The following is a 7,458-nucleotide window of genomic DNA, read 5'->3' on the forward strand; positions in this document are numbered from 1 at the left end:
CCCACTTTCGACAGTGGCGACATAGTTTTGACCTGACTTCGGATGTGCTAGTAGAGAAGGCAGACATCCCCATCTCAGTCTGCTTTCTGGGTTTACGGAGGGAGTACCTACCACTTCTCTCCAGGATTGGCTCCGCCATCGGGACTGTCTTGGAGACACCTCGTACGGTAGCATCAGTAGCTGCCAAGGTGGCTGGCATCCCCTCAGATTGAGTTTTTGTCAGAGATACCCACATGCTCCTGAAGGTCATCCTTCTACCTCGGGTGAGTGGAGGTTGGTTTAGACAGAGTCTGGAGTACTCGGGTCTCCCAAACCAGTGCTTCATTTGCAGACAGATGGGCCACCTAGCGAAGGCCTGTCCACGGAGGAGACCATGACCTGCGCCTCAGCCTCAGCCCTAGCCTGCCAAGGCTGGGCCGCAGCCACAGCCAGCGGCACATCGCACAGATTTAGAGTCACCCTCCGAGCCTGGGGCTCCAGCGGAGGAGGGGTGGCAGCCACAGCAGGCTCGTGGCCGCCGACGCCAGGGGCCACAGCGACAGCCTGGCACTTAGAGTGGCCCTCAGGTGCCTACTCAGTAGCAGTGGGTTCTCACGGGGAACCTCTTTGGTCCTCTTGAGCAAGAGGAGCCCCCTACGCCAGCCTCGACCTCCGTTTCACCCTCGCCAACCGCCCCCTCTTCAGAGTTCCCCTCCGCCCTCTGCTCCCGTCCACTCCCCACCTCGCCCCCCTACCTCTGTCGCCCCACCCCGCTTTTCCTCCCCTCCGCCCCCCCCCCCCCCCCCCCCCCCAGCTCCTTCTCCCCCCCCTCCTGCTCCAGTTCCACAGTCGACTCAGGAGACTGGTTCCTCGCTAGCGGCTAGGAGATCTCTTGGTAGCGCCTTTGCCCTGAGTCTCCTAGCGAGAGAGGGTCAGCCCTTCTTGCGGCCCCTTCTGCAGATTCTGACATCTTTCCTTGCTACTATCCCTCGTGGTCTGACGATCATTGACCTCCGACACCACTAGGATTTCTTCAACTACGGGTTCACTCGCTTTCTCGACGATTCCGCAGCAGACCACGAGGCAGCCTGCTTCAGGGTCCACGCTTTTTTCCTCGCCGCTAGGGGGACAGAGGCCTTGGACTCAGCAGTTAGTTTCTCCTTCCCCCTCTGTGGTAGGACCGAGACAGAGTGGTCCCTCGACTCAGTGGTGGGATGGTTGCATACACAGGTTCTCGAGTTCTCTCACCACATGGGAGAACTTGGAGTTACAGATTTGTTGCAGACTTTGTGGCCATTGGCCAAGTTTGCAGTGACACCCCCAGATTCAGCAGGATGTAGGCACATTGTGGTGTACTTTTTTGCTGATACGCAATGTTTTCCTTGATACGTATACATTCATGAGGACTCTTGGACAGAGGAGGTTGCTTTACGCACGGCTCGCTCTGCTTGGGCTTGGGTTAGACACTCACTACAGTCTCGCCTATCTAGAGGACGCTCGGATGCGGATTACTCCCCATCCAAGCCAGCCTCAAAGATAGCCCGTCTTGTTGCTGCGGCAGCTTCTGTTCTCTCTCGCTCCCCTTGAGGATCATCTCGTGGAACGTGCAAGGACTAGGTGGGCCCCGACAGTGGGGCCGATTGCATCAGGAGCTTCAGTGTTGCCTTGTGGGAGGAGAGATTGATCTCCTTATGCTTCAGGAGCACCATCTGTCTGAGAGCAGCATTCGGCGATGTGGTCAGATTTTGCGTGGACGATATGATACCTTTTGGTCAGCTTCTTTTGGACCTGGAGGCATCCAGGGTGGGGTATGTATGACTATTGCGGACTCATTGCAGCAGGCCATTGTGACCAGAGGGATAATTGTGCCAGGCAAGGATCAGTGGATTACTATGAAGGTTCAGGGTGGCCTTGTGGGCTTCCTGAACATCTATGCGCCCAATGTGGCGAGTGCTCGTGCAGAGTTTTGGTCACAGATTGTTGAGTCTTGCCACAGGCTGTCCATTGGTGTGTAGGAGGGGACTTCAACATGTTGGAGGACCCTTCAGACAAGATTGGAGGCAGCCATGCTACTGTGCATAGAGTCGAGTTAGCAGCTTGGGAGAGGTTGTGTATGACTTTGAGGGTCTCGGATACATGGCAGGACTCTGGCTTTGTGAGGCCTCCAGAGAGTCTTGCCTTCTCTAGGTCGGACCGCAGAATGGGAGGAGTGAATCTATCGCGGATAGATCGCTTCTACACTAGTGACCACTTCAGTGACTTGGGGGGATCAGTGGGCATCCTGGCAGGGACATCCTTCTCGGACCATGCACCAATGATCCTCACAGTGGCAGACATGCAGAGGAGTGGGAGCACGATGCTCCGCATCCTAGAGCGGGTCTTGTTGGACCCAGCACTCAGAGAGAGGGTAGAGGCTCTCTGGACAGAGGGCATGGACAGCCAGGCTCTATCTGCAGACAAAGTGGCCTTACGCCTAGTTCAGCTTAGCCACTTTTTTCTCCAGGAGTCTGTGGCTCAACGGGCTACAATGAGAGAGGAGGAGCAACGTCTCAGGCGAGGCATTGCTTCTCTATAGAGGATGCAAGAGCAGCATCCACACAGTCCATGGTTGGAGGAGCAGTTACAGCAAGCTCGCCAGGAGCTTGCTTGCACAGAGGAGAGGCGTCATGAGTTTGCCTTTCAACCGACAGGCATCTCAGTGGACTCAGGTGGGTGACAGAGTGACATGTGCTTTTTTTGAGACAGTGGGACCTCGACACTCGCATGCCAAGGTCAATCAGCTGAGGAGACCCGATGGGTCATTTGTTTGTGAGCGTGAGGATATGCGTGCAATTGCTACTGACTTTTATCGTGAGCTACTATCGGCTGAACCTCAGTCAGAGCGGCAGGATGCATGCAGGGAGCAGGTTTGGGCACAGATGCCTTGTCTTGTGACTGAGGAGATGCGCCAGAGGCTAGAGATGCGTCTTCAGCTTGAGGAGCTGCACACGGCTCCTAGGGACCTCCCTCGTGGTAGCTGTCCAAGTGAAGATGGGCTGACTCCCAGCATCTTCTTGGAGTACTGGGACGTGCTTGGCCCAAATCTTTGTAGTGCCTTTCATTACATTCTGCACACAGGAGTGATGCCGGATAGCATTACCTCATTCCAAAGGAGGGCGGTTCCTCGGATGAGATTCGATAGTGGCACCCCATCACCATCCTCAACTCAGCCTACAAAATTCTTTCCAAGGCTTTGAGTTTGAGGATTTAGCCACTTTTGGAGAGCCTTATACATGGGACTCAGACAGGTTTTGGGTGAATGCATGAATAGGTGGACCAAAAACCTTGTCTCGGACAGAGGTTTTATAACCGGTACATAAAACCATCTCTATTAGTTCAATTCGATATATTATTTTGAACAGATTTTTAATTAAATATAGAATTTCCACAGCTTTTTGTTAAATATAGAAGACGGCTCTGTACCTCTTAACTATGCATGTCAGCCAGCTCTTTACACCGTTACTATTTCCACGTCTCTTTTTCAAATATAGAAGACGGCTCTGTAGCTCTTAACTATGCACGTCAGCCAGCTCTTTGTCTTCCCGCTCTCTCGTTTTCCTGTCTCTCTCTAACTATTTGTGTAGGAGCACAGATTGTTGTTTTACTTTGTAGGCCTATCACACATCTATTGCTGTCATATACTGCTCTTGCTCTCTGTCGGCATATCACCTCGCTCAATCTCTCCCTCTCTAGCATGGAGCAAGAATCTCACACTATATGTCAATCATCCTTCTCTTGGAGACCTTGAAATTTCCAGGGCACAAACAACCTTCGTTGAAGCCATACGCAACACAATAGATGCAATCAAATTACCCAAGAGCGGACAGGAGCTCTTTCTTAAAAGGTTCATCACCACAATGCTTATGAATGTTGAGTGTACATCTACCTCAAAAGTGAATGTTTCAGCTGCATCTAAGTTGCTAAATTTGCACAAGAGGAACTTCATAGCTGCAAAGAATCGGTTGAGGGCAGCAGGTGATGGCAATTTTCCAATCTCTTTGTGTGCTCGACAGCCCATGGATCATGGCTTCATAAAACCTGATGAGAAAGAGTTGATCTTCTCTTTTTGGATGTCTAACACTCGTGTTTCACCCAATAAGAAGGATGTGTGTAGAAAGCGTATTGGAAGAAATTCATATATATGTCAAACATCTTGTGCATCTTCTTGAACAATCTCAGGTAATAACTTGCTTCACTATATCCATTTTTGTTTTCTAATATTTGCATTCATGACCTATATTCTCTATAAATGGGTTGATAAGAGTAGATATGAAATCGGATATAAAGGAAGTTATAAATGGAAATAAGGGGAATCTGTATTTGGTCCTAGACTAAGAGTAGATAAATATTGGATGTGAAGGAGAATATAAATGGAAACATAGTTTTTATCATACGTATATGTTTGTTGAAACATACGTTTGCAGACGCATACTTTCACACGCGTATGATATGTATAAACTGGTTAGGTAAAAACTGGTTTACATAACCAGTAAAAATATTTTAACACCTATTTCTCACTGGTATACATAGTGGTTAAGTGTTCACATGTACTCGTCAAGTGTTCACATGTACTGTTTGTCATGTCAGATAGGTAAAAAACATATCTGTTTGGAAGGAAAATAGTGGTTTACACATCCAGTAATTTTTTTTGTACACTTATTTCTCACTGGTATACATCGTGATTAAGTCTTCACATGTAATGGTTAGGTAAATAACATACCGGTTTTAAATGAAAAGACTGGTTTACATCAACAGTAAGAACATTTGCACTGGTTGACACTTATATACCACTAGAACGTACCAAGGACATGTGTTCATTTTTTTTAACACATTTTTCTCACTGGTATACATCGTGGTTAAGTGCTTACATGTACTGGTTAGTAAATAACATAGCGGTTTTAAATGAAAAGACTCATTTACATCAGCATTAAGAATATTTGAACAAGTTGACACTTATATACCACCGGTATGTACCAAGGACATGTGTTAATTTCTTTTAGCACTAATTTCTCACTGGTATACATCGTGGTTAAGTGCTCACTTGTACTGGTTAGGTAAATAACATACCAGTTTTAAATGAAAAGACTGGTTTACATCAGCAGTAAGAACATTTGCACTGGTTGACACTTATATACCACTGGAACGTACCAAGGACATGTGTTCATTTTTTTAACCCTTATTTTTCATTGGTACACATCATGGGTAAGTGCTCACATGTACTGGTTAGGTAAATAACATACCGGTTTTAAATGAAAAGACTGGGTTACATAAGCAGTAAGAACATTTGCACTGGTTGACACTTATATACCACTAGTACGTACCAATGACATGTGTTCATTTTCTTTAACACTTATTTCTCACTGGTATACATCGTGGTTAGGGTGCTCACATGTACTGGTTAGGTAAATAACATACCGGTTTTAAATGAAAAGACTGGTTTACATCAGCAGTCGGAACATTTGAACCGGTTGACACTTATATACCACTGGTACGTACCAAGGACATGTGTTCATTTTTTTAACCCTTATTTTTCACTGGTACACATCATGGGTAAGTGCTCACATGTACTGGTTAGGTAAATAACATACCGATTTTAAATGAAGAAACTGGTTTACATCAGCAGTAAGAACATTTGAAGTGGTTGACACTTATATACCACTGGTACGTACCAAGGGCATGTGTTCATTATTTTTAACACTTATTTATCACTGGTATACATCGTGGTTAAGTGCTCACTTCTATTGGTTAGGTAAATAACATACCGGTTATAAATCAAAAGACTGGTTTACATCAGCAGTAAGAACATTTGCATTGATTGACACTTATATACCATTGGTACGTACCAAGGACATGTGTTCATATATACTGGTTTACCTAACCAATTAAGTGGAAAAACATAGTGGTTTGAAATAAAAATACTAGTTTATAGTAATGTAATAGTTTTCCTCAAAACCTGCAGTTTTCTTCAATGTTCTTTAACCATACATGTCTTTCATTGTAGGTGGAGCTCTTTCTCAACTTCAAAGAACAATACCCTGAAATTGTAATAAGGCAGCGCGCGTTTGAGTACATGAAGCCATATTTTGTGCGGAAATTGAGAGACCGATATACTTGTTGCTGCATTTCACATGTTCAAATGTCTTTCCTACAGGATGCCATAAATCACATGCGAAGTTCTATATTCGGTCTGCATGGAAAAGCTTGCCATTGTCAATGCAATATATGCAAAGACAATGGTGGATGCAAGGCACCAAAAAACCCTATCAAGAGTGTAACAGCCTTATTGGACTCTATATTGTGTCCTAAATCAGATACGTCCACCTTCCATGCCCTTGCCTGCTTGAGTGGCCAATGTAAAAGATGTGGCCCGGATAAGTTGGACTTTTGTGCTGCAGAGGTTGCATTTATTGCTAAAAAGATTGTGATGAAGATTTTTGAGGACCTAGAAGTAGGAACTGCGCGTGACGGTCTGAAGAAGAAAAGGAAAGTCTTGTCACATAAGGAAATATCATGCCAGGATCTCTCAGTCATGTTCAAAGACCATCTTAAGAAATACATAATGCATAATTTTGTGTTTAGATGGCAAGCAGAACAATATAAGGAATGTATACAAAGCTTTCTAGAAGATATTGTTGTGTCAGTTGTTGACTTTGCTAAAAATTATAGTTTCAAAGAACAAAATGAGATTCAGTCCATGCACTGGTATTCAAATCAAGTAACTATTTTTGTGCACATAACATATTTCTGAATTGCAAGTAATGACATCACCCTAGATCAGTATTATTTCTTTTGTATTAAGCCTTCAATAATTTCTGATTTTTATATTATGCAGGTGACATCCACAAGACAATTCACTTCTTCATTTCAGATGACAAGCAACATGACACACATTTTGTTCAACACTGTTTTCTGAAACATGCGGAATGGCTAAAGAAATTTGGTCTAAATATAAAACGTCATTGGGTATGGTTTGATGGAGCAGCTTCACAATTCAAAGCAAGAAGACCATTCTATTTCCTTGCCAGGTATACCATGTTCTAACAAACATTATCTGAAGGTGGTTTTAATATAGAGACCTATAATAGTGGCATTAAAGTTGTAATAAAATGCTTGTCTAACATCAGTAATATTATAATACGTGTTTTTTTTGGTAATTTTATCGTGCCAAGAGTATATTAATCTTCTTCTATCCATTGAATAAATTGCAGATACAGTGTTTTTACGGGATGGAAAATGTCTTGGAACTTTTTTGGACCCGGACATGGTAAGGGAGAACAGGACGGTGCGGGAGCAGTGATAAAAAGGTCTTTAACTCAATACTAATTGCAGCCAAACTGCCCAAAGATAGACTGTGCTACAGATGTTGTGGCATTATTGAGACGGACCTTGTCAGATGGTGCTACAACCACCTATGCATCCCAGGCCTGTTATGTAAGCAGG

The sequence above is a fragment of the Adiantum capillus-veneris genome, chromosome 1 (assembly GCF_014529385.1).
Source record: "Adiantum capillus-veneris isolate H3 chromosome 1, ASM1452938v2, whole genome shotgun sequence".
Lineage (NCBI taxonomy): Eukaryota > Viridiplantae > Streptophyta > Polypodiopsida > Polypodiales > Pteridaceae > Adiantum > Adiantum capillus-veneris.